This window comes from Hemicordylus capensis, chromosome 3, assembly GCF_027244095.1.
Source record: "Hemicordylus capensis ecotype Gifberg chromosome 3, rHemCap1.1.pri, whole genome shotgun sequence".
NCBI classification, from domain to species: Eukaryota; Metazoa; Chordata; class Lepidosauria; order Squamata; family Cordylidae; genus Hemicordylus; species Hemicordylus capensis.
The window spans coordinates 99,459,096-99,486,052 of NC_069659.1; the positions used below are offsets into that span (position 1 = coordinate 99,459,096).

Genomic DNA, 26,957 nt, shown 5'->3' on the forward strand with positions numbered 1-26,957 from the left:
AGCCCTTTTCCCAATTCCTTTGGAATCTGGGTGGCAGCAGGCACCCATTGGGGCACTACCACCTGAACCACTCTTCTGCCCCCAAAGCCCCCTTTCTGCCCCAAATCCACCCCAAATAACATCAACATCACACATTAACAACAGCAGAACTTTGGAAAAAATCAGGCAGATTTCCAAATGCACATCCACATCCCTCCCGCCCAAAATGCAATTGATCTATACACAACAGTGTGAAACAACAACAATGAAATGCACACTGCCCCACTGGGCAATGAGGCTAAATGCACACTGCCCCACTAGCCAATGAGGGTAAAATTTAACAGACACTGGACTGAGTCTGACAGACAATGGGGAAAGGCTGGGGGGTCCGGGAGCAGCAGCCAAAGGAACACAAACTGGAGTCTCAGATGATGGAGGAAAGGTATGGGGGGAGGAATCAGAGGGAAATCAGAACCTGGAGCCAAGGGAATACCAACGGGAGGGAATCTGGGAACAAGCATGGAGCACAGCACACCTTGGAGTTGGGAGTTGGAACATAAAGAGCAACACTAGTCCTGGAGCCCAGTCTATTCCCAAGTATAATTCAAAATAATCCAGATTTCATCCTTTAAAGCCCTTATGCTGAGGCTCTGAGAATGGCAGCAGAATAAATAAACAAATAAATAATGGTAGGATGGGCAGAGTGCTTGTGTGCTGCTCCAGTCACAGAGGTGTAGAGCAGGAATGCAGCTTCAGAGCTGCAAGTCATGTTTGGGGCTGAGTCACTGTATTATTATGCCACAAAGCACAAATAGGCCATTTCCTGGGATGACCTTGTGAGACTGTGTGGGGCATGAAAAAACAGCAGGTCAGAGGGCTCCAAACAGAGGAAGGACCTCATGGGAATTATTCGCACATGGCTTTATGCTTCGGGGTAAATGTTGAGCAAAGCCACTTCTAACTACACTTGTGGCATTGAGGGAAGCAGCCACTTCCCTCTGCTCTCAGATTTTGTTTTGAAACAAGTTCACATGGCATGTTCCGTGTTTTCCTTCTAGCCAATGGGGAGTGGGGTGGAGAGAGATTCCTAAAGAGAGATATCTGCATTTCTAAGGAGAGCATCCCTCTTATCATGCTAATGATTCTACACCAGTGCCTCTCCCTATTTGCTTAAAACCAGCACTTTAAAAATCCGGAAATAGGTCAAGATAAGCTAGAATTCACATCACAAAGCCCAATTTGTGTGTGGAGTGTGTCCAAGAATCTTGAAGGGACTTTGGGGTAAGTTTGGCTGGTGTGTGAATGCACACACTCTCCTCTGAAGTAGATTTGGGGTAGAAGCCCTATGTGTAAAGCGTCATGGTGGCATAAGACAGAGCAATTCATACAAGCCTGCAGCTGAATCTTTCTGAATCTTACTTGACCTTCTCACCTTCTCAAAGAACCCCAAAAGGCTGAAACTAGTTTCAGTGTTGATTAATAAGCTGCAGAAGAAGAGAGGTGGGGACCTGGGGGTGGGAGAGTAGATTTTAAAAAATTGTGTGCCACGCTTTGCGCAGCACATTAATTCTTTACTTGTGTTAGAGAGAGTAATGTGCGCACACTGCCTTGATACTGCTGCCCAGAACAAAACTCTTTCTACTCACTGATGATAAAAATTAGAGGGAACACTGTATGACACACGTTAATACTTCAAAGAACATCAAATTAAAGCAGCTCATATATGTCCTACATGTTTGCTTTTCTTTTTTCACAAAGATATCATAAACTCAATGCTGTGTTCAAACTTGTAGCCAATGACAGACCTCTCCTCCATGAAGTTATCCAAACCCCTCTTAAAGCCATCCAGGTGGTTGGCTGCCACCACATCTTGTGGCAGAGAAATAAGAAATGATAACATACCCAAACAGGCACTAACCTTCAACAACTGAACAATTCTGACTGACTCTAACTGACTTAGGCAGACCTGTTAACATCTCATCATGCCTCTAGTGGCCAGAAGAGATTACTGCAGTGCTAAGAGTAGATGCTGTAGAATTCTCAGTTCTGACAGTTCGGCCTGCCCAGTGTCTGGAGCTGTGGTCTCAGGGTCACCCTCTCGGGTCTTGGTGCTTGGGTCCTGATCTCCAAGACCTCCTTGTCAGAGGAGACATCAGTGACAATCCTGACATGGGGAAGGGGTGATTTTCATCAGTCCCCCCCGGTGGGGGGGGGGGACACAGCCCTGAAGGGCATATTTTTGGAAGTCACTGTGAGTTTTAGAAGTATGGGGAGATTGATGATAATCACCTCTCCCTCATGTCTGCTCTGAGGCCTCAGAGATCAGGACCCAAAGCACCAAGATAAATTAGAATCACCTCTCCCCTGTTGCACACACTGCACATTCCCTTTACCAGCACTTCATTTTGCTGGATGTCAGCCAATATGTTTTCCATCCAGCCCTGTGGTGAATTGGGGTGTGGAAATTTCCTTTCCTGACTCATGTCAGTCAATTAATAAACTGGCTGAACCAGTTTTAACCAGCTGTTAGCAGCCTTTTCAGTCAACTAGCTCAGAAATGACTCCTATCAGAGATGAGTCATTTCTGCAGTGTGCTCAGAGAAGCTGCCTACAAATGATTAAAAATCCTTAACTTTCAAAACCCAGAAAGCGAAGAAAAAGATTCTGGTAAACCCAGAAGTTCTGGTAGGTTACTGCTGCCACCAAGCACTCTAAGGCTTTCAGAGAATCTGAATGTTGGACTAGAGTGCTTTGCTCCAGAGTCTCTCTTTAACTGGGCATTGGGCAAATACAAAAAAAAAAGTTCCCCCTTGCTAATAGGCAAGAATAAAACCAGGTGTCTGCCTGCATGTGGAGTTAATTGCTAATTTAGCCAAGCTCTCATTGAGATGCATTTTGCACCAGAGAAATCCCCCTTCTAGCCCCACTTTCTCCTGCTGGGTTAATAACCAACCTTTGGACACTTGTAAAAAGTAAATAACAGAGAAAAAAGTTTTTTTTAAAAAATTAAAATCATTGCACACTAGTTCTGTCTGAGGCTTTTAGCTTTGTAGATACACTTAAAAATGTTTAACTTGGTTACAAGAATGCTTCAATACACCTTGCTGGTTCTAAGGCGGCACACTTTGAAATCTTAGTTACTCAGTTGTAAAGAACAGATATTTAGGACACTGCAGGGCACACACACACAACAAAATATAAATTCCTGGCACGAAATCTCACTAAACATTTTTCCCATGCTTAATTCCCCAAGCCAAAGCCCTGGCTTCTTTCCTTGAACTCACCAAACCCCTGATGAAAATCAAGCCTCTTGCAATCATGTCTTACAAGGATCTACAGAAGGCCTGATCAACTTCAGCCCTCCTGCAGATGTTGGCCTACAACTCCCATAATCCCTGGCTATTGGCCACGGTGGCTGGGGATTATGGGAGTTGTAGTCCAAGAACAGCTGGGGGGCCAGCTGAGCAGGCCTGATTTATAGTCATCCTGCTGCAGCAAAACTCCCTTGCCACATGTCCTCCTCCATGCTCCCAGCAAAGACTTCCTTTCTTCTTCCCAGAATTCCCCCTGCAGCTCTCATGTCCCACCCACCTGGTCAACTGATTGGTTGAGCCCTGGAGTTCACCAGCCTGTCAGTCAAGACAAGGGTTCACTTCCTGTTAACTTTAGAGGATGGGGAGACTGGTCACTATAAGCCCTTATCCAGGTGAAGGGGATAAGGGAACATTGCATTAAACATACTTTGTGTCCTTTAGATATTAGGTATTTGTAATAAGTAGCCTACAAACACTTCTAACAATCATCTTCCCTTTACTAATTGGCACATAATAAAAACTAGGTTATATTTCATTCTCAACCCTCCTTTTTGCTTAATTTCTAGGCAGAGAGGATTACTTTCATGTCAACTAGAATCAATTTTCTCTAGATTGCTGAGCTTAAGGCAGTTGGAAGGGCTTTTGCAGAATGTGCCCATTTCTTATTTATTTTGCATTTGAGAACCATTTCAGAACCCCATATGATCTATGACTTGTTCCCCAAATAACATCATACACAAACATCTGCTGAACGGAACATTAGTTCATGGCCAAAATTAGAGCCAAACTACATTTTGCAAATGCAAACACATGTATTTAGAGTCTGATCTGTGTTTTTACTAGGGAAGAACAGCTCCAAAAGGCAATGAATTCCAGTGAAGCTCACAAAACACAAGATTATACCATTAAAAAATATATAATTAAAAACACATTAAAACAAAGCAAAAAAAAGTCCCAATAACTACAACTAAAAAGATGAAACCAGAGAAAGCTTTACATAAACTTTCCCCACTGAATCCTGTCCCATCTCTAGTAAAAGCAGCTGTCCAGGTCTAACTAGATAAGCTTACCTGTAATGTGAACATTGGATCAGACTCCGGTTTTATTTGTTTGTTTGCTCTTTAGACCACTTTTCACCCAGTCCTCAAAGTGATATACAGCATTAAACAGAATAAATGCAATAAAATATCAGAACACAACAATAAAATAAAATAAACCAACAACCGATCCACAAAGGAGAGAGCAGCCTAAAAACTCCCCACCCCAAACAGTGGAGCACATCCTAACCCCATGTGGGAAAATCAGGAGGGATGAGACAGGGCCACATCCTGAGGGAGGAAGTTCCAAAGCCCAGGTGCAGCTACATATAAGGTTCTATCCCCCATGCATCCCATCTGAGCCTGTGCAGGTATTAGCATACATGGCAGAGCCTCACCTGTAGATTTCAAGTGGTCTGAAGCAAGTGGTCTGTTTTTAAGCTCAGTTCCACTACAGCTCCCATCACATCAGATAGCTTTTCATAACTATAATATTTGTAAACCCTAGAGGATAGTTAAAATGCTTCACTCTACCCAGAACCTATAATTAGTCCCTCCGATTGTGTTTATTCCCTTCTCTGGCTGTGGCCTCTAGACTCCATTTCTCATTTAAGCATCTTCTTGTACACCTTGTACTGTCCCATGGTGAATAATTAATCTCGCCAGCAGGCTTCTGCCTATTTGTGTCTGTAAACCTCACTGAAGTGGGTTTGAGACAGTGGTGTGTTAGATCTGAAATCCAAGGTTTTGCCTTTGATATTAAGATACTTTCTGCAGCAGGAAACAGAGCAAGTTTTATTATTCTTTGTCACCCAGACTGATTCCCCACATCTAGTTTAGCTTATTATTGCTCTCCAAATTTCTTCAGAATGTACATTATATCATCCCATTGGCTAAGTTGCCCCTTTAATTTCAAGTATTCATTCAGCACATAATGGTTTCCACTCATGATGTGTCCCATTCCGCATGGTACTTTCCAGTGCTGGGCTGAACATACTCAATGAAGAATGTTTGGCCTTGAATTCAGGGTAGTAGGCAATATTTAGGGGGAGCCAAAACCTGGGGCAATTTTAAGGGGGGAAACAACATCTGAAAATGTTTCAAGGGCAGCTTACCAGCTAGTGGTATGCAGCTGCCTTTTCTGATTTATTCCCACCCACCACCCACTCTCACACATTGCTTCTTTGGCAACAGCAGTGTTGAACTTTTCTTGGCAACTGATTGCTGCTAACTGCTGCGATGCATTTTCCCCCAGAATGCCCCATGAATTGCATCACATCATCATGTTGCATTACATGTGCATCTGAGGAAAAAAATGGCATACACCAGTGTACTGAGACATTTCTCTGAACTTTCAGTCTAAAGGATGTCAGATGACAATCATGAAATGAAATATCACATATGACAACATTGCTTCTCTGGATAGAAATTTAGAATGCACAAATGTACCTTTTAGTGGGGGGGGGCAAGGGGAGACACATTTGTGTGTTTTCTTTTTCTGCAGCAGTGACCTAGTTTCCCCCTACCTTTGTAAATCATTTGAGAGATATTCTTGCCAGAAATTCAAATGCTGATTCAGTTGTCTTGCACCTTCCCCGCATGCTTTTGGCAGACTGCCTAGGCAGCTTAAGACATTATTAAAAATGCCCCACTGTAGCTGTGTACAGGGGGCCAAGGGAGAGGAAGTCCAGTTCCTGCCCCATCACTCACCCACGTGCCCCACTTACAACTTGTCTGAATAGGACAGAGCCCTACCTGTGATGGCAGGTGCTCCCATGATTGTGAGGATGGATCAATCCAGTATTGCAATCAAGGGAGCACCCACCATTATGGGCAGGACTCTGCCCTCTTCAGATAAGCTTCTCAGCGACCTTGAGTGGTGGGGTGCACAGGTGAGCTGTGTAGCAGGGGCGCGACTTCCTCTCCCTTTGCCCCACTGTACATGGCTACAGTGGCGTGTTTTTATGTCTGAAGAAGGCTCCTATCTATTATTATTATTATTATTATTATTATTATTATTATTATTAGATAATAATAATAATAATAATAATAATAATAATAAAGCTGCACATACATGCATTCAATTAAATGCACATCTATCACTTTATTCCTCTTTTTAAAAACAGCACAAAAACAGACAATTGATTTTCAGTCGAAAAAGTGCTCTAAGGAAGTGAGTTTGTAACATCACAAATTTCAGTCAATTAGCACTGTGTACCATCAGCTACTGCTGCAAAGACACAGAGGCCACATTCGCACATAACTGGAAACCACAAGTAGATGGACCTGAGGTTAATTTTTGTGAATTGAATCACAAACATTCGTCCAACTGTAGCCTGGCAACCTCCTGTTTGAGGGTAGGGGAGCCCCTCCCTCTTCCTGGTCTGAGGAGTCTGCATCCCGCAAGCTCTGTAGTGCTCATGTCACCAGACTGTGGGCAAAGTGTCAGAACGTCTTCAGAGTGGCAGCCATTGGCCACAATCTTAAAGGAGGTGTGCCAAGCGCAATTCTAACTTTTTGGAATGGACCACCCATCCTTGGCAAGGAAAGGGCATTTAAATTGCATTTAAGCCCTTATTCCAACTTTAAACCCTTATTCCACAATTGCACCACCACCCTCATAAGAGCCCCAGAACAAAACAGTCTCGCACAAGCACAATTTCTGGGAAATGGGGGGATGGAGAGGGGCATTATTTTCTGTTATTCTGGAAAGGGATCATGATGATTTCTAGGAGGGAATATGTATATGAGGGAGGGCAAAAGATCCTAGGGTCTGGTCCACTGTGACTAAGGATGCTCTTGTGATGGCAGACACTGGCAAAGCAGTCCAGGAACACCCAAACTTACTCCTGCCCCTGTGTTGGCTTGCTGCCCAGGGATCAGTCCTCTCATGAGAGGGCCAGTCCATTGGTGATCCAAGACCTTCAGTCCTCCATCAGACTGTGCTCTCATGAGTTAGACCATCCAAATCAAGGGGACCCTGCTTGTGTGGGGGCCCCGTTCTCTCTGGTAAATAATAGAAAGTGTACACCATGACTCCTTCCTCTCCAGGCAACCCTTTCATATTCCAAAGAATAGTGACTACTCCATGTGTCCTGGCAGTACCAGGTAGGCAGACAATGGAAACACCAGGACCGGGGATAGATCTTTACTCTAATTCAAATTTCCTGGATTTGGACCAGTGTTGCGGAGTATGCAGATTGGCTGTCATAGGGAATTGAGGGAGAGAGGAGCCCCAATTATCAGCAATCCCAGAAAAGTGGGGTTGCTGTAGCAAGTGATAACTGACATGGGTGTGTGCCAATGGGCAACCAGAGTGTCAGAGGGCCAACTGGGACTGCTTCTTCATGGCTGTTGCCAAGACAGGGCCAGGATACTCATCCCCGCAGCTTGCTTGTGCTTAGCGAGCAGGCTGGGTGGTATTTGCCATCTGGCGTGCATGCATGTTTCCATGGCCTTTCACTCTCATGAGAGTGGTCCTTGGGAGAAGGGCTATCATTGCACATTATTAGTGATTCTGCCCCATCCCTGTGTACCTCAGGATGGTTCTTCTTGTGAATAGTACATGGGTGTCTCCATGGACTTTCACTCTTATGGGGGAGCAGACCTTGGGAGAAGTAGCATCATCACACATTATTAGCAATTCTGCCTGGTCCCTTTGTTCCCCTCGACTGTTCTTCTCATGAGTAATGTCACAGAGTGAATTCTTGCACACAAGGGGAAGGGGCTTCCCCCATTTTCCCCAACTTTACTGAACAAAAAACAGAGCAGAGACATTCAAGAATTCCTGGGTGGGACTGCCTTTCAAAGTAGGCACCAGGTGTCGCTGCCCTGCCCTATATTATCTTTGCAGTGATCTAATCAGGTTGCCCGGTTTATGATGCCACCGCAACTGTCATTTTAACGAAAGGCGGTTGTCTTTTAACGAAAGGTGGTATATAAATGCAACAATTAAAAAATAAATAAAACTGCATGTGATTGTGAACATACTGCTTTATCAATTCATTTTTGGTGACCAACACAAATAATGCCAGTACTTCCATCCATCCCTCTTTTTCTTCTGGTTTCCAGAGGGGGGAACAAGGGACACAGTGGAAAGCGGGCATCCCCCAATGTGACTTTTCCCTTTGACAGGCTTAGAAGCTTGGGATGGAACAAGGTGCCATCCCTGTTAACAGGCAATAGCTTGAGGAGCACGGAGACAGGGGGCAGGGATAGTGCTCAGAGAAGCAGCCAGTGAGAAGCACTTCAGGCATGGAGCGGGTGTGTACCAGGGTGGGTTTGGGCCACCCTCTCTATGATTTCCGTTCCAGCAACAGAATGAAACCATGGTTATGGTGGCATCTGTGTTCAGATATAACGCTCCCACCTTCAAACTGCAGTGCAGTGAAACTCACTACAAACTGAAGGTTGAAATTGGAGTTTGGCAAGGGAAATCACTGGCCACTTTTGCTACGAAATGGTAGTTTCATCCATTTGGACGTACGTGAATTCTATCTTCTGCCTCATTCAACTCTGGTTTGGTATTACATGTGAATGGGGACAGAATCAGCTTCCTCCAGATGTTATCCTAGAGAGAAGACTATATGTTCAGGGCTGGCCCTATAGTGAGACAACGTGAAGTTATTACCTCCAGTGGAGGATTATAAGGGAGCGCATTGCTCTTCTTGCTCACTATTGGTCCCTCATTCTTACTGGCTACTGCCCTCTTTTTTCTCACCATCCTTGACCTCACCCTCTTCATCCTCTTTTTTTTTTCTTCAGCCACAATTGTGGCCAGCTGATTTGGCAGCGGCACACAATCAGCCATTCTGCCCCCCTCACTTTGAGGGGCTTTAAATGTGATATATGTTGCCACCTCCCCAGTAAAGTGCAAAAAATAAAAGCACAAGGCATTTGTGCATTCATTCTTTATTTTTGGTGTCTCTTGTGATGCAAAGTGTCTCTTAATCTCTAAACTGAGCACTAAGAAAATGACACACTCATCACTATGAATGGATATTATTGAATACTTTGATGGAACTGTTTTTACCTCTTTTCAGCTCTTTACATGAGGGGTTACAGTCAAAATTATGCATCTATTAAAGGTCTTGTGAAGCTTGGATAGTAAATATAGTGTTAAAAATATGTACCTTGATAAATATTAACGTATCAAAGTTTAGTTTGAGAAAATGTCAAAGGAACAAGGTCTGCCTTCTAGTTTCACAGCAACACCCACTCCTTAGAAGCATGCTTAATATATGCTATAGCTTGCCAGTCAAATATACGCCATATCAAATTTAGATTTTGTGTCATCCAATGCATTATGTACCACTCTAACCTGCCAAGATGTCTCCAGAGCTTAGTCTCAGTATAAGTGAATCCAAATTGAAACGGCGATTATGCTAAAGCACCTTACTCTGTTGGCAGCAACATGACCTCCATTTCTATAGGCAGCAGGGATATAGGACTATGTTGAAGCTCAGCAGTATATTATAATGGATTCTGAGTGTGTTTTGTTGACTTATACCTACGAGCTGCATTTCATTTGTGTAAATTATAGTATTTTAGGTAAGTTTTGCAAAGGGTACCTACATATGCAGAACATGACGTTCTGAAAAATTAGACCACAAAATAGAGATTTTATATGTAGACCCCCTGCATTTAGATGAAGCTTCTATTGCATACTGAACCCTATACATTGTCCCATGAGGTTTTTCTCAGGGCAACCTATGTCCAAAATAGCCCCCTTCTCTGCAAACACAACAGCATATGTGCAGCCTTCCGCTGCTCATTGGTTCTCTGGATTGGAACTTCTAGCAATAGGTTGTTAAACTAGCTATTTTGCATGCACTACATGACAAAATCTCTTTTTGGACAACAAAGAATAAATCTCGACATTTCTACAGAAGGACAATTGCAGCAGGAACTAGAGCTATTTGCATTTTTTGGTAATCAGACCGGTCATTTCTAAAATGAAAGTATTACTTTTGCCCCTTCACTGGAAAACCATTTCAGAAATAATGCAGCACATATCTTAAAATTGCACTTTCCCATATTATGACCTTTCCCCGGAGAACTTTTTCAAAACGACTTATTAGAGGAAAATAATGTTTAAAGAGTCATGCACATTCAGAATCTATAATACAGATTACAAGCTTCCTCGGTCAGTTGCACTTCTTAACCTCCAGATTACTGGCACGTTAATCCAGTAACTTGAACCAAAGCTTTCGTTTGGCATAGCTAGAATATAATTATTGAGAGAGATGTTTGTTTAAACAAGGTCAAAACTAAAGGTTAAAAATTCAACTGAATGGTAGGTGCACAAATTTCAGCAATAATGCTGTTGTATTATGTGATGGTGCAGCATAGTAATTTTGCTCCATTTTGTTTGTTTGTTTATTGCTCAATTTCTATACCGCTTTTCATTAAAATAATAATCCCAAAGCAGTTTATAATATAATTAAAGCAATGCACAATTAAAATAGGAAAAAGTACAGATAGTAAAAATAAAAATAAAAATAATATATATCTATTTAAAAGTTTTAAAACCTATATAAAACAGTAACACAAAAAACACAAAGCAGCAGCAGCAGTAAAAACTGTAGGTAAAGGTAAAGTGTGCTGTCAAGTCGATTTCGACTCCTGGTGCTGTACTCTCATTTAAAAGCCTGAGTGAAAAGCCACGTTTTTCTGAAAACTGTGATGGGGGCTGAAGAGCAGATGCCATCCAGGAGAGCATTGCAAAGCCTGGGGGCAATGACTGAGAAGGCCCTGTTCCACTTGCTCGACAGCTGAGCTTCTCTCGCCGTCAGCACATGGAGCAGAGCCCCCTCCGATGATCTTGTCAAGCAGGCAGAAACCCATGGGAGCAGGCGGTCCTTCAGATATCCAGGGCCCAAACTACTATGGGCTTTAAAGGTCAAATACAGCACCTTGAATTGGACCTGGAAACCAACTGGTAGCCAGTGCAGCTCTTTCAGAATAGGTGTATTATGATCCAAACAGGCAGCTCTGGATAAAATCCTGCTGCTGCATTTTGCACTAGCTGCAATTTCTGAATATTTTTCAAGGGCAGCCCCGCTCAGAGCATGTTGCAGTATGTGATTAAGGCATGGGTAAATGTGGCTGGATCTGCCTTCTCAAGAAAGGGAAAACCATGAACAAAAAGAAAGAATGACCGTGTAACAAATCTATTTTATACATTAAACATGCAAGAATAATAATACATATGTATAGAGAGGCAACAAACTCTGAGAGAGTCAAGGCTATATAAACCTATATAAACCTAGGACACCTGTTGTTGAAAGTATTGTGTACTAATATATGTTTTATTACATGTTTAGCTCCTTTTCTCCTGATGAAGTCCTGCGTTTTGCAGGAAGAAACAGGTTTATATAGCCTAGGACACCTGTTGAGCAAATGAACAATACCTTTTGGACATCTTCTGGATAGAGAACATCCAGGTTCAATACCTTCAGGATAAAGATCATTCACTTAAGGAGCTACGTTTTACATAGGGAGCTGGCTCAGGACCCAAGTGTTGGGAAGAAGTATGAACTATCTTTGGGACGATAGCTAGAACAACTTACCAGTACTTTTGGCACAATTCATCAATATATTCTGTTTGGAAGAACTCCTTACTTGTTATTAACAGTCAGTGGATTCACATATTTTCATCTACTCTTACCATTATTATGGGGAGTTTAATTTGACTCTCTCAGAGTTTGTTGCCTCTCTAAACATATGTATTATTATTCTTGCATGTTTAATGTATAAAATAGATTTGTTACACGGTCATTCTTTCTTTTTGTTCATGGTTTTGCCTTTTTGATCCGTGTTTCCTCTTTTTTTTTTCTCAAGAAAGGGACCCAGCTGTGCACTAGCCAAAGCTGTGCAAAAGCACCTCTGTCCACCGCCTCCACCTGAGCATCCAAAAGCAGAGCTGAGCATCCAAAAGCAGAGCAGTACTCTCAAGCTGTGCACTTGCTCTTTCAAGGAGATTGCAACCCCATCCAGAACCTGTTGAATCTCTTCAGCAACTTGGCTCTCCTACTGACCAACAGCACCTCCATCTTGTCTGGATTCAATTTCAGTTTACTAGCCCACATCCAGCCCATCATGGCCTCCAGCCCCCGGTTCAGGTCATCCACAGCCTCCCTAGGATCAGGTGATAAGGAGAGATAGAGCTGAGCGTCATCTGCATATTGCTGACAACTCAGTCCAAGACTGAACCCTAAAGGACTCCACAGGCCAATGGCCAAGGAGCAGTAGTTCCCCAGCATCACTTTCTGGACTTTTCCCCCAGGAAAGAGCTGAAAGCCACTCGGAAGCCGTGCCTCCAATCCCCGTCCTCAAAAAGCAGTCCAGAATGATACCGTGTACTCAGTGATTTTCAAAATATAAGAGGCCTCAAGAAGGAAAGCACTGGGAAGGGCTACACTTCCCAGCACTCTGTGCTCACCTTCCAAAATGGTAAAAGGGCCACATGGTGCCAGAGGGACTGTGCAGAGTATTCCCCTTTGGTCAAAGCTCCACACAGGCCCAATACACAATTAGCAAGGGAGCAGCACATAAGGTTGATGGGGGCCACCACTGGCCCACAGGCCTTACAGTCAAGAATATCCTACAGTCTTGTACACAGCCTGTTTTGGACTGGTGAGTTACAATCCCCTTCTAGAAATGTCTTTCAATCAAAACTAAAAGCTGCCCAAAGCAGGAAAATATTCTTTTCCCTAGTGTTATCAGGTTACAACTGCCATATTTTCATGAATATAACCCATGGAGTTCACAAGATTTTGCATCCCAGGAGGGGCATTAAATGGGTGTCGGGTATGCCACGTAATTTTTAATATAGGGACAGCTGGATTTAAATCCCTATTTACTTACGCACTTAAGTAGTTATTATTTACTTAAACACTATTATTTCTTGTTTGCACAGTCAGACAGGTGTTATTGACTGGTTTGCTTTATCCAGACATCGAGTCCTTCCCAAGGACCTGGGATGGCTGAATTTTATCATCAGTACTGTTGGTTATTATAGATATGGTCGCAAAATATAGGCTGTTCCCAGTAAAGCTGCTTTTTGTAATTGGCTGATGGTGATTTCTGTGGCCCCTATGGTGTTGAGGTGCTCTTCAAGTTGTTTTGGAATTGCACCTAGGGCGCCAATTACGACTGGGATTATTTTGGTCTTTTTCTGCCACAGCCTTTCAATTTCAATTTGTAGATCTTTGTATTTGGTGATTTTTTCTATTTCTTTTTCTTCTATTCTGCTATCTCTTGGCATTGCTATGTCGATTATTTTAACTTGTTTTTCTTTCTTCTCGACTACAGTTATATCTGGTGTATTGTGTGGCAGATGTTTGTCTGTTTGTAGTCGGAAGTCCCATAATATTTTTACATCTTCATTTTCTACAACTTTTTCAATTTTATGGTCCCACCAATGTTTGGCTACAGGTAGCTTGTATTTTTTGCAGCTGTTCCAGTGTATCATCCCTGCTACCTTGTCATGCTTTTGTTTGTAGTCAGTCATCATCATTATCATCATCATCATCATTACAAGGAGCAATTTTAAAGTTATATCCCTTTATTGTAGAAATATCCCTTTATTGTACAGCAAAATAAAAATAAAAATAAAATGTAAATCAAAGTACAGTAGATCCTTTAAACTTCTGATGAAGAAGTTAAATTAATGCAGGTGCTTCCAGATGCAGGTGATATATAGGTATGGGCAATACACAAGTTTTTTTACACAAGCAATGCTCAGCTGCGAGTTATACTCGTCTGCAGATTTTATTCACAAAAATATGAGTATATGAATTTGTCCACAAAGGTTTAATGGTTTACATCTGCTGCATTGTTCCTAGTATATATTGGGAGGTTATCGCTTGCTGTCCTCTGCATGGATCTGCCTATATAGGCCTTCTTCCCTTCCTCTGGTTTGAAGGAATGTTTCCAGATTTGTGGGTGCAGTGCATATATGTTAGATAAATAAACACATTTCACCACATGTATATCCTGGGTACGTGCAATGGGGAACTGTGCCCTGTGATCCCTCCCTGCCAAGTGTACACTGGACTCAGAGCCAGCCCAAACTTCCCTGGTGCCTGAGATGGTGCAGCAAGGTGCTAACCCACCTCCTCCCCCAGAAGCATGCAGAACATGTCACTTCCACTCCCACTCCCACTCCACCCTGCAGTGCGAAGAGTGCAGAGCTCTTCCCTCACTCCCATCCCCAACCCTTGGCACATTCACCTTGCTATTCTTTCATTCCCCTTACCCAGGCAGCGGCAGCTTACCTGAAGGCAGCTGCTAGAGGAATGCAGGCAGGAGAACTAAGGGATCCATGGTGGGGCATCAGGAGAGTAGGCAACTGAGATGGTGCCCACAAGGGCAAGGGGAGGGGTGGAGGCATTTGCTTCACCTGCTACCATAGGCGGAACTGGGGGGGGGCAGGCAGGGCACGTGCCCTAAGCGCCACTGAGGTGGGGGCACCACACCAGTTCCTGCCACCCCCACCCCATTGCCCACTTGCCCAGCCTCAGGGCCCCTCAGCCACTTGCCTCCAGCTCCAGCCTAGGATCGGAGCAGCCTGCAAACTGCAGAGCTCTTCTCTCCCCGCCTCTCAGCTGATCGGCGGGTGGGCGGGGCTTCCAGAGAGGCCTCCGAGTAGGCCTCCCTGAAGCCTGAACTCGGCAGGCCCGAAGGGAGGCAGGAAGCCAGGAAGGAGGCTAGCAGAGTTCCCTGCAGGAGACCCACTGCCCAAACCATCCAGTACAGCCTTTGCCGGGTAGGCTTTTTGTGGTTACCCCCCCCTCCCCCCAATATAAGGATCTGCTTGCCATAGGGCTTTGATATGGGGGGGTGGGGCGAGACTGAGAAGTCTCTGGATATTTAATTTAAAACAGACTGAAAAATGTGCTGGCTTTAAAAACAAAAACTATCTTAAAAGGCCTATAAGTGGCTTGTTTCATGTCAGAAAATTACAAAAACTTCTGGAACAAATATTTATTCATTTATTCATTCATTCATTCATTCATAAATGCACTTATATTCAAGTTGTTTTGCAAAACAGAAGGTCTGAGTAAGAACTGTGAAGCATGTGTTGTGCTTTTATTTTATTTTATTTTTCTTGTGTGTGAACTGCTCTCCAATAACTTGCAGGGACTTCAGGGTAAATCTGGCCAACATGTGAATGCAGCACCTCCATTCCAGAGGAGATGTGTCTTAAAGGGCTTTAAAAGCCTCGTGTGAAAAACCTCCTGGAATCAAACTTTACTGACTTTGTTCAGAATTCTGAGAAAACAAACATAGGCTCACCCTGCATGGTTGAAAGTCTCCTTTGCTAATCTGCAGCGAAGGGTCCATTTTAATAATTAGTGTTGCTAGTGTGTTCTAGGCATTAAAAGTAGCACAAATATATAGTACTCAATGTATATCACTATATACTGTGAAGTGTGCATGTGTGTATTCAGTGAAATGTATTTCCAGGCAGCATACTTATTTTGAAATATCAGACTTAAATCCTTGGGGGCCTGGGGTGTGTGGAGGCCCTGGACTTTGGGGGGCTGGGGGCCCATTTTAAAATCTCATCTTGGCCCATTCCAACCTTGCTATGCCCCTGGCGGACACTACACATGGGTTTCTGCACAACACCTGCACAGAAGAAACTTCCATGTAGAAAATGTGTCTTTTGTAAATTGACCCTGAATTTTCCATCCATGACTGGGATATCTGAGAGTTAGAGTCAATAATAAAAGAACAGCACACTGCTTGTGACAGGAAGGGGCAAATTACAATGATTTCTTAGTCTGGCAGGGGCTGGTTTTGGCCCTGGCAGAACTTGGCTGTCTGCTCCTGTTGCAAATGCCTCTGTCTAGTGTGGCAAACTAATGTATCCTCCTCCCTCTTGGTGTCAAAGTAAGCACTGGTGTGGTGAATGCACATATACCCCATCATGAGCCAACAGTCATCATAAGACAAAGGCTGGCAGGAATCATTCACTGGTTTATAGACCCCCCTCCTCCCACCACCTTCTTCTTCCCCTATTTTGCTAGTGGCTATTTGGGCAGGTGATCCTCTAGGACAAAGTCATGTTTTTTAAAAAGAATGAGATGAGACAGAGAAGATGACACTTGGAATCCTCGCATAACTCCTGACTGTTGTTCTAAGTCTTTTACAGAGATGGCTCATGTTTTCAGGTTTTGATCAACAACCATGTCTAGATGGTACAGTGTTCCTTTTAACAGGGATTTCCAGATATTGTTGACTACAAGTCCCATCATTCCTGTTTGGACAGGGGCGCAATTTCAGTGCTTGCCCTAGGCGCTATTTTCCCTAGTTACGCCTCTGCCTGCCACTCAAGGAGTGGCAGGCATGAGGCCTCATCTGGCCTCATGGAAAGGCTGGCCCTGATTGGGCTTATCTGCACTACAGACTTGGCCGGTTTCATTGCCATGGCTACACACACACACACACACACACTCCCTGGAAATGTGGTTTGAAATGACAGAATTACTGAATACATATTCAATTCTCTCCCAGCTTTGCAGAATAAGAAGTACGCCAAACTGAGAGAGGAACAACTCTTCTCTGCCTTCTGCCTCAAGTAGAGAACATTTAAAATTGGTACTTGCCATCAACATTGAATCACTGCTGACTTCCAAGTAAACATGCTAGGATTGGGCTGTCAATCTCTTTCCCTTATTGTGCCCTGAAGTCCATAATCAAAAGCCCTGAATTGCCTGAGCCTCAAAATAAAAATAAAAGTTAAAAAGCCAACCCATTTAACACTTACCTATAGCAATTCATGTCATTTTTGTTTTATTTTTCCTTATATTTGATCTGTTCCCATTGGATTTTTAAAATCTACTCCCTACATTTCAGCTGTGACACTTGAGATGGAGAGTGTAGTACACATGGCATATATTTTAAATAGTTCATTGCCAAGTTACATTTTCTACTTCCATTGCCCTGAGACAATGCATAATATAAGCAATAGCCATATCTTGAAAACTGTCCAAAACAAACATCTCACTTCTGAGCCTGCTTTCTATATCTATATAAAAACACAGCATTATTGGTTTAATTTAATGAATAGTTTAATAAGTATGATATAATGGTCATTGCAAAGTAGCATATACTTTGCTAGAGCTATGTGCTGGAAGGAATATATCACAAAAGGTTGATTTGTTCAGTTTAAGCAACAGAGTAAAAGCGCTATTTTTAAAAATGCCTTCCCCCCCCACAAAAAATTAACCATCTGCACCAAGCAAAAGAAAAAATAATAATCAAAAAGCAAATAATGACCCACCTCCATTATGACTTGGCAGAGCAGTAGTAATGTGTGGCTAAAGCTGGAATAAATATTTGCCAGCACTCTGAATATTCAACAGCAGAGTATGTGCACCCACTAGCTCTATCCAGTTTCTTACTTTTCCTCTGTGGCTTGTTCTCCTACAATGAGAAAATATTTGATCTTCAAGATCTTTATATTAATAACTAGAGATTTGCCTCTCGCACTTGAAGGGTGGGTGTAAAAAACCACTAAACACATTTGTTCTGGCTTCCTCTCAATAGTAGTGAGTAAAGGGCTAAGAAGTGGAAATGCTTGGAGGGAAGGAAATACAGTGGAAATGAGAGCTGGAGCATGTTCTTCCTTGTGGAGAGTGCTTGAAGGAAACGCTGCGGCTCCTCTGTCCCTTGCCATCATGGACATTCTAATGCATGAGAGAGCTGCTCCCTCTCACAAGTGTCCCTCTAGTTCCAGAACACTAGACGCCATCTTGAAGGGACATGCAACTGGCTCCTACAGGTGGCTGTATGGCTCGCCATCCACCTCAATGTATTTTAATTACTCAGAAGCACCCTCAGCTCCAAGCATGATTCCTGCCAGGAGGAAACCACCAAAGCTAAGCACCTCCCTAAGCAAACTAGTCTATCATTTTGCAATTCAAGGCCTTCTCAAGCTGTTTGCTAAAGACCAGTATTCCCTGTAACAGGGATTCCCAGATGTTGACTACAAGTCCCATCATCCCCAGCTGCAGTGGTCTTTGGCTAGGGTTGATGGGAATTGTAGTCAACAACATCTGGGAATCCCTGTTATAGGGAACACTGGAAAAGACAGTAACTGTAGCAAGATTCCATTTCCTGCAGCATGTGCTCTGACACCAAGCATCTGATGTCTGGTTCTGAAGGGCAACAGTTAGGGCCGACCTGTCCACTAGGCAGACCTAAGCAGTTACCTAGGACACCAATTCTTGGGGTGGGTGCCCCAGATCCCTGGACAGAAGTTGAGTGGGCAGGGCTTGCTTTCCTCCTCCTCCCCACGCAACACACTCTGTCCACACCCCCTCCCTGCCTTACTTGGCTCTGTTACTGCTGCAGCTGCTCAGGCAGGACCTTCTACCCTGGTCTGTCAAGTGCTCAGACCCCAAACAGGAAATAAGTGGTGCACATAATGGTTGCCTTGGCTGCAGATGGTCCTAGTTGGTTGCAGAGGGAAGCTCCTCGCAGCACCCTTAAAAACTGCCTCTTAGGGAGACAGAGAGTTAGCTCTGAAGGTCGGAAGGCCTGCACTGCTGAGAAGAGAGAGGCAGCAGCAATAGAGGAATAGACAGGCTTCAAGCAGATTCTGAGCTCCTCAACTGTTTTCCTTCTCCCACTGTATCCCCAGACCACTGCAGGCTGGTCATTTGCATGGCCTGGTCATTCGACTTGGTGAATAAGCAGTCTACAAGGGTCTAATTAAAGCCGGAGCTCTGCACTTCTTGGCGGGTGGTGGGGGCAGGAGAATCAAACTTTGCCTAGGGCACCAAAAACCCTAGGGCTGGCTCTGGCAACATTGTGCCTTGGAATCTGCAAACCCAGAGTGATCAACATGATCAAGAAGAGAGAGAATTTTTATTCTATCTATCTATCTATCTATCTATCTATCTATCTATCTATCATATAATATAAATAATTGTTTAGCATTTCATTGAACATGTTTTTCATCAAATATATTATAGCTGTTCTGTAATACAATGTTAATCTTTTAGGGATCATTTAGATGACTCAGCTATGGTACCCAGAACTGGTAGCTAGGTATGCCATAACTCTAGAGGATAGAAGTATTTGCAATTAAGATGTGTTGGAGGATAAGGCATTTGCTGTGTAAAACAATTGAATTATATTGATGAAACTCTTGACTACTTATCCTTTCAAAGTAAGGCAGTGCAGAAATATTGACTTAGTTGCTGAAAAAAATCTGTAGTTCTCCCATTCTGGAAACTGAGAAAGATTTTCACAGGAAGGTCGGGAGGGTGGCTGTTCATACAGATGAGGCACTATCTCTTCTTTGCCAGATACATGTACACAAATACATGGCAAATAATGAATAGTTTACACTATTACTATACACAAGTAGCTATGATCATGAACAAAGAGGAGAAATATATAGGAACTATATATCTTTAGACTTGGAAAGGAGATTTAGATGCCGTGACGTGTCTATACCTACAAAGATTAGAATTATCCAGACAATGGTTTTTCCAGTGATACTCTATGGATGTGAAAGCTGGACTTTGAAGAAGCAAGATAGAAAAAGTATTGACGCTTTTGAACTCTGTTGCTGGAGAAGACTTTTGAGGATACCATGGAAAGCCAGGAAAACAAACAAATGGATCATAGAACAAATCAATCCAGAATTTTCACTCAAGGCACAAATGACCAGGCTCAAACTATCATACTTTGGACACATTATGTGAAGACCCAGCTCCCTTGAGAAGTCCATAATGCTGGGAAAGTTGAAGGAAAGAGAAGAAGAGGACGTCCAGCAGCAAGGTGGATGGACTCGAATATGACAGCAATGAATGCACCACTGATAGACCTTAAAGGCCAAGTTGAAGACAGATCATCCTGGAGAGAATCTATCTATATGGTCGCTAAGAGTCAACACCAACTTGACGGCATTTAATCAATCAATCAATCAATCAATCATATACCTTTAAGCAGATAATCTCAACATCATGAGAAATAGTAGCTACATAGCCCAAAGCTTTGTAGCATTCCTCATCCATGGATAGGCTTTCCCAAATTCATGTAATAGGGATGTGTGAGCCAGACTTTAGCCTGGTTCAGCTCGAATCCATACCGGATTCAAGCCACCCTAGGTGGCTCAGGCTGGGGCTCAATCAAGCCTGGCCAGTTCTGGTCCAGCGTGGTGGGGGGAGGCATACGTGTAAAGGGGAATCCAGCTAGGATTCCCCTTTACAAGCACATGGGATTTCCTAGCCTAAAAAGGCTTTATTTCATCTTTAAAGCAGTGGTGAGGGGTGGCAAAATGTTTAACTTTCACCTTCAAAATAAAGCCCCACCAATAGCGGGGGTGGCTACTGTAATGGCGGGTACTCAGGAAGCATCAGTGCGAGCTCTTCCAACTGCCCCGCCAGCAGGGGAAATGTTTAATGTTTATTTTAAAATTAAAATGAAGCCCTACACTTCTGTGGCTGGAAAGTCTATGCCCGCTGCCAGCAGGGCTTCATTTTAAAAGTAACAGTTAAGAATTTTGCTGAGTCCCACCCACCCCCTGCTTTAAAGTTAAAAGAAAGGCTTTTTAGGCTAGGAAACCCCCTATGCTTGTAAAGGGGAATCCTAGCCAGGTCCCCCTATACAAGTATACCCCCCAAGCCAGCCCGCAATCCAGTTCCATGAACCAGATGTGCTCTGGTTCAAACTCAGACTGGCACCCCCCTTTGGGGGCTGGGCTGGTTTGACCTCGGACTGCCCGAACCGGGCTGGCTCAATGGCAATCCTGGCTCGATACAAGCTGGCTCTCATATTCCTACCTGACACACTCCATATAAGTCAGCATCCTATGTACCTACATACACAATATGCTTATCATGGGAAGACCATTAAAAACAACCTCTTTGTTGCAAGATCAACTTTGTATTTTTACTAGAATCCCGAGATCTACCAACTGGAGCCAGGTACAAAATAGGGTTCAGGGATGGAGCCAATTAACTACTGCATCTCATAAGCTATACACTGGAATAACTCACATGTACAAATACAAATTTACATCACTGCAAATCATGGTTTGTAACACAAAACTGTAAAACTCGCCAACAGTACTCTTGTTTCATAGTAAGAAATATGAAGGCTGACAAGGAAGTAATTAGCCAAGGTCAACAGAGACCTTTTTTAATCTGCAATTTGACTTGCTGATATAATTTTAGTTGCTCTGACTATAGGGAGTCAGAAACCCTTGCTGATCTACTGCAGATCACACAAAGATCTACTAGCAGATTCCCATCTAGTTTCTACCCTAGCAGATTCCCCATCTACCTTCTGCCCATCCTTGATTTACCACAGGAATCAATGGCATCAAACTAAGAGTCACCCAAGGGCATAGCGAGGGAAGTGGGCCTGTGTTCACGCTCACGTGCATGCGCACTCCCTACTCATTTCCTCCCCACAGACACTTGCCTCCTCCTCCAGTCGGCCACCTGCCCAGCTGGCACCACCACCGTCACCACTGCTGCTACCGCCTCCTGCTACCTGGCTCCCAAGCCCAGCTTCATTCCATTGGTCCATCAGAAGCATCTGTGTGCCTGGCTGATGGAAGGAGGATGGGCCTGGAATCCAGGCGAGCAGCCAAAGGAGGCAGCGGGTAGCAGTGGCTGGCAGCAGCGGTGGCGGCAGCAGCAGGAGCTCCAGCCAGCCATAGGGGAGAGCTCAGCAGCTCCTCCTGGACACTCAGTGCTTCCCAAATATATGGTGCCTTGAGTTCTTTGAACCCCTCCATACTATTAGAGTTCCGTCCCTGATGCTCCCAATCTACTGGGTAAGAGTGTGAACACTATACAAGAGTATCATAGGATTTGTACCAAAAAAATTCCACAAAACTCCTTCTACCCCATCAGAACTTCACATATTAGCCCATTGCCATTTCTATGAGCGCAAATGTTCTTAGTGGGACATATTTCCAGGGGGAAAAAAGATAAAGGAATTTCACTTTTTCCAGTAATAAATTACTTATTTGCAATACAATTCAATTTACACTAACTCACAAACTTGAGCTTTTATGCTCCCAATCCCCCAGGTTTTGAGATGCACCATTTTAAAAAGAAAACAGTACAAATAGTTTCTTCCAAAATAAAATGTTTTAATGAGCCTGTAAGAGAACAGGGATTTGGTTCCAATAACTGCAAGTTTAGGTATGTATTCCATCTTTTTTTAAATCTTTGAAAGTCTCTAAATATGTTTATTATAAAACCTTGTACTGCCAAAGATGCTTAGCCACATGGAACTTTGGTGTTTATAAACTGTAAACATAATGATTTACTGTAATAGCTCACACATTTTAAAGAGCCGTGTCTCCCTTTGTTATATATCCTGGAAAAAATAGCTAATGGAATCCAGGATGGATGTTCTAAAAATTGCAGAACAGACTCATTTTTAATGTATAGCAGTCTAAAAAGAGAGTTCCCTAAATCAAACATTTCTGCTATGGGTTAGCTTCCAGCGAACTGTGCTTCTAATGTTATAAAGCTTTGTAAGAAAATTCCTAAGAATATATATATTCTTTGCTTTGAATATATATATTCTTTGCAGAAAGAGTGAGATGACATGAAGAACTATGTTCCATCAAGCTAGTTATTCATTGACAAAATGACATTCATTTTCTTGGCTTAAGCTACTGTTAAAACCGTATGTTAATGTTTGTGTGTGTGTGTGTGTGTGTGTGTGTTTTTAAAGCATACCCTGAGAGAGGCCAGATACTTGTTTCCCTGAAGCAGTTCAGACCCAGTCAGAATGATACTTTGCAGAAATCCAGTAGGGAGTAGAAACTGATAGGTAGCCCTATCTTGTTTTGTTTTCTTTTGGAAAAGTATCCGTATAAAACAGCACTATAGGGTAATTAGGTAAGGCTAATGAAGTGATAATGGGAGATTAATATCCATCTTCTTTTGTAAGAAGTAATAATGCCAATTTCCCTTCCTTTAGGGAACAGAGTTCCCTAAACTCTGTGAAAAGCCTGGCTAAACGGACTGTACCAGACCACCTTTATATATCTTGACAAGGATAAAATCCCTGAAACTTTATGATTTAATTTATCATTTCTTTTTATTTCCCTGGGAGCAACTGGGACCATGCTACTATCTCTGCTAGTAAGTGATCTGGGGCAAATAAGAAATTGCTAAGGTGTCCACCAAGTTATTAAATAAACGTTAAAAAAATTGACTCCCACATGTGCCGGGGATATGACATGAGTATCAATATTCAATTTGACAACTTTACAGTCAAACAGAAAATAGCAACCAGTGAAATCCCTTTCACTGTTAGTCAATTCTCAATCTCTCTGCAAAATTACAGCTTCTTTACACATTAAATTTACTTCAGAATAACAATCCTACACATACTGTATTTACTTACAAGGAAATCCTAAAAATTTCAACAGAATTAACTACTGAGAATTAACTATTCTCACAATCACAGCAATCCTAGTCAAAGAGTTAATCAGGATTATGCAGCCCTACAGAGCTGGCTGTGAGAATGCAGATTTCCCTAGCAATCTTGGTCAAACTGCTGTAGTTCAACACCAAGAGAGATAACCAGGATCTGATTGGATATCTAGAGGTGAATGGACTAGGGTTGGAGTTCTTGGATCTTAGGTCTTAGTTCAAATTCACTCCTCTTACTTCTTTATTATTATTATTCCAGATATTAATTAGGGATGTGCACAAATCATTTTGGCACCTCCAGTAAGAACCTGCTTTACTCATGCTTAAAGGTACCCTGCCCCACTGAAACATTCATGCACATCCCTAATATTTATATCTTGCCCCTCCACTGTTGCTCTTAGTCTTTAAATCTTTCCTCAAACTGCACCATTTCCATGAAGCCTTTGGTTCTGTAACCAAAACTCAGTACCTGCAGCTGAAATAAATACATATTCCTTATTTATTCCTACCTCAATTCCCTTGCCTCAGTTCTGTTTTCTCCCCACTCTTGTAAACCCCCTGCCACTGTGATCTGTCTTCTTATACCTTGCCAAGTGCCATGGACAGTAATGGTATTACATGCACCCCAGTCCTTATGGCCATTTTTACAGTGATAACTTTCATTTACTGATGTTCAGTTTGGATGCAGGCATTGTTTACACCAGCAGCTGTGAGAGAAGAAATTGCACCAAGGATACTGAATGCCAAACTTGCTGAAAGATTCATGAGTGGCCTTGCTGATTGTAACCACAGCACTGAAAGCTAGAAGAGTAGAATCCCAAGTCCCATGTTAGCTACATTTATGTATTAGAGCCATAGTTTAGGAGGAGTTGAGCACAAATATGTAACTTGTATGTTTCTGATATATGTTGCTGTATCATTGCTCTAGGTGCTTGGCTATTCACCCTAGATTATTTTATTATTTATTATTTATTTATTTATTCAATTTTTATACCGCCCTTCCAAGCTGGCTCAGGGCGGTTTACAATTAAAAAACAGAAATCATTAAAAACAATTAAAAAGAAATACAAATATAAACATCAAATTTAAAAACATCTTAAAAAACAATTAAACTATCAAAACAATTAAAACCCTGAAAACCAGGTTAAGATTAAAACAGTCAAAACTAAATTAAAAACCCTGAAAGGCCAGGCCAAACAGACAGGTTTTAAGGGCTCTCTTGAAGGACAGCAAAGAATTAAGATTACGAATTTCTGCCGGGAGTGCATTCCACAGTCCAGGAGCAGCCACAGAGAAGGCCCGCCTCTGAGTCGCCACCAAACGAACCAGTGGTAACTGGAGACGGACCTCCCCAGATGACCTTAACGTGCGGTGGGGTCATGTAAAAGAAGGCGCTCTCTAAGATATCTCGGACCCAAGCCGTTCAGGGCTTTAAAGGTAATAACCAGCACTTTGTATTTTGCCCGGAAACATATCAAGAGCCCCTGGTGGCGCAGTGGTAAAACTGCCGCCCTGTAACCAGACGGTTACAAGTTCGATCCTGACCAGGGGCTCAAGTTTGACTCAGCCTTCCATCCTTCCGAGGTCGGTAAAATGAGTACCCAGAATGTTGGGGGCAATATGCTAAATCATTGTAAACCGCTTAGAGAGCTCCGGCTATAGAGCGGTATATAAATGTAAGTGCTATTGCTATTGCTATGTCGGCAGCCAGTGTAGCTGTTTCAAAACAGGCATCGTATGGTCTCCCCGGGTTGCCCCAGAGACCAACCTGGCTGCCGCATTCTGAACTAACTGAAGTTTCCAGACTACGTACAAAGGCAGCCCCACGTAGAGCGCATTGCAATAGTCAAGCCGGGAGGTTACCAGCTGATGCACCACTGTTCTGAGGTCATCCTCTTCGAGGAATGGGCGCAGCTGTCGAATCAGCCGAAGCTGATAGAAAGCATTCCTGGCCATGGCCTCCACCTGAGATACCAGGGTTAGGCCTGGGTCCAGGATTACTCCCAAACTGCGCACCTGCTCCTTCTGGGGGAGTGTAACCCCATCCAGCACAGGAAGATCTAACTTGCCCCTCAGATTCTGAGCCCCCACAATGAGCACCTCCGTCTTGCTTGGATTCAGCTTCAATTTGTTATCCCTCATCCAGCCCATTACTGCCTTCAGGCAGGCATTTAGAGAATGAGTGCCATTACCTGAAGATGAAAAGGAGAAGTAGATTTGGGTGTCATCAGCATACTGATAACACCCAGCACCAAACCTCCTGATGACCTCACCCAGTGGTTTCATGTAGATGTTAAAAAGCATTGGTGACAGAATGGAGCCCTGAGGGACTCCATATAACAGCTCCCGTTTTGAGGAGCGACTGTCCACCATCTGGAATCTACCCGAGAGATAGGAATGGAACCACTGCAAAGCAGTGCCCCCTATTCCCAACTCCCCCAGGCGATCCAGAAGGATACCATGGTCGATGGTATCGAACGCCGCTGAGAGATCCAGAAGAAGCAGCAGAGTCACACTCCTTCTGTCGATTCCCTGGTAAAGATCATCTATCAGGCCGACCAAGGCTGTCTCAACCCCATAGCCAGCTCTAAAGCCAGTTTGAAATGGGTCTAGATAATCAGTTTCCTCCAAGACTGCCTGGAGCTGGTCGGCCACCACCCTCTCAATCACCTTGCCCAACCAAGGGAGATTGGAGATTGGCCTGTAGCTATCCATCGCTAAGGGGTCCAGGGAAGGCTTCTTTTAAAGTGGTCTAACCATTGCCTCCTTTAGGCAGGGGGCACCCTACCCTCCCTCAGCGATGCATTTATGATTTTAACTAGGCCACCTCCAACAATCTCCCTGCTGGATAGAAGCAGCCAAGTCGGGCAAGGATCCAGAGAACAGGTGGTAGGCCACACCGCCCCAAGCAGCTTGTCTACATCCTCAGGAGTCACAGATTGAAACTGATCCAATCTAAAACTGCAAGAGGGGTTGCTGGACACCTCCTCCATAGACCTTGCAGGAATAGTGGAGTCCAAGTCAGCCCGAATACAGGAGATCTTATTCGCAAAGAACCCATTAAAGGCATCACAGCAGAGCAACCCCAGGGACCGACTGGAAGAAGAAGGAGCAAAAACCAAACTCCTCACAACCCGGGATAGCTCCGCCGAGCGTGAACCTGCAGCCGCAATGCGCACAGACCAGAATATCTTTTT

At 43.4% G+C, this 26,957-nt stretch overlaps 1 long non-coding RNA gene across 1 annotated transcript in view; it reads left to right on the forward strand.

The window, feature by feature from the left end:
- The first annotated feature begins 14,990 nt into the window (after nt 1–14,990).
- The window catches only part of LOC128349003 (uncharacterized), a 41,978-nt gene continuing 30,011 nt past the window's right edge, over nt 14,991–26,957 (forward strand). The window contains exon 1 of the long non-coding RNA XR_008318482.1: nt 14,991–15,101. This is a non-coding gene — a long non-coding RNA (uncharacterized LOC128349003). The remainder of the gene's footprint in view (nt 15,102–26,957) is intronic.